The following is a 1,033-nucleotide window of genomic DNA, read 5'->3' as shown; positions in this document are numbered from 1 at the left end:
CGACGTTTGGCCGAGTGGTCCAAGGCGCTGGCTTTAGGCGTCAGTCCGAAAGGGCGTGGGTTCGAACCCCACAGCTGTCAGTCTATATACCTGACTGGTGTTATATTGAGAACCCAGACCTTTTCAGAAGCGAGGTAGTGCAAGATCAAAACCTTCTGATCGATATTGCGCCATCGCACCTCGCAGAAACCGTTCAACCCATTTTTGTGTCCTCTGGTTTGGCAGAGCGATGCATCACCTCGGCTATGAATCTTGAAGCACTCATCGACAGTTTGGCCGAGTGGTCTGAGGCGCTGGCTTCAGGCGTCAGTCCGCAAGGGCGTGGGTTCGAATCCCACAGCTGTTAGAAATTTCTTTTCGTGTGATTTGATGAAGAACGCATTCCGCGGAAACGGTTCGAAACCGTTTTTGTGTCATGTCCTATAGTGTAACGCATCTTCTCCGCTATGATTTTTGAAACACTCACCGACAGTTTGGCCGAGTGGTCTAAGGCGCTGGCTTAAGGCGCCAGTCCGAAAGGGCGTGGGTTCGAACCCCACAGCTGTCAGTCTATATACCTGACTGGTGTTATATTGAGAACCCAGACCTTTTCAGAAGCGAGGTAGTGCAAGACCAAAACCTTTTGATCGATATTGTGCCATCGCACCTCGCAGAATCCGTTCAATCCATTTTTTGTGTCCTCTGGTTTGGCAGAGCGATGCATCACCTCGGCTATGAATCTTGAAGCACTCATCGACAGTTTGGCCGAGTGGTCTAAGGCGCTGGCTTAAGGCGCCAGTCCGAAAGGGCGTGGGTTCGAACCCCACAGCTGTCAGTCTATATACCTGATTGGTGTTATATTGAGAACCCAGATCTTTTCAGAAGCGAGGTAGTGCAAGATCAAAACCTTCTGATCGATATTGCGCCATCGCACCTCGCAGAAACCGTTCAACCCATTTTTGTGTCCTCTGGTTTGGCAGAGCGATGCATCACCTCGGCTATGAATCCTGAAGCACTCATCGACAGTTTGGCCGAGTGGTCCAAGGCGCTGGCT

The 1,033-nt window shown here is 50.9% G+C and overlaps 4 non-coding genes across 4 annotated transcripts; all 4 read left to right on the top strand.

The window, feature by feature from the left end:
- The first annotated feature begins 1 nt into the window (after position 1).
- On the top strand, positions 2-80 carry Pmar_PMAR011305. The gene has a single exon. It is a non-coding gene; the product is annotated as a tRNA-Leu (tRNA).
- Positions 81-266: 186 nt separating this feature from the next.
- On the top strand, positions 267-346 carry Pmar_PMAR011304. Its single transcript has one exon. It is a non-coding gene; the product is annotated as a tRNA-Leu (tRNA).
- Positions 347-467: 121 nt separating this feature from the next.
- Positions 468-547, top strand: Pmar_PMAR011303. Its single transcript has one exon. It is a non-coding gene; the product is annotated as a tRNA-Leu (tRNA).
- Positions 548-734: 187 nt separating this feature from the next.
- Positions 735-814, top strand: Pmar_PMAR011302. The gene has a single exon. It is a non-coding gene; the product is annotated as a tRNA-Leu (tRNA).
- The last annotated feature ends 219 nt before the right edge of the window (positions 815-1,033 follow it).

This window comes from Perkinsus marinus (assembly GCF_000006405.1).
Source record: "Perkinsus marinus ATCC 50983 genomic scaffold scf_1104296977080, whole genome shotgun sequence".
NCBI classification, from domain to species: Eukaryota; Perkinsozoa; order Perkinsida; family Perkinsidae; genus Perkinsus; species Perkinsus marinus.
The sequence above is the reverse complement of the archived record's forward strand: the minus strand, read 5'-3'. Positions and strand labels throughout refer to the sequence as shown.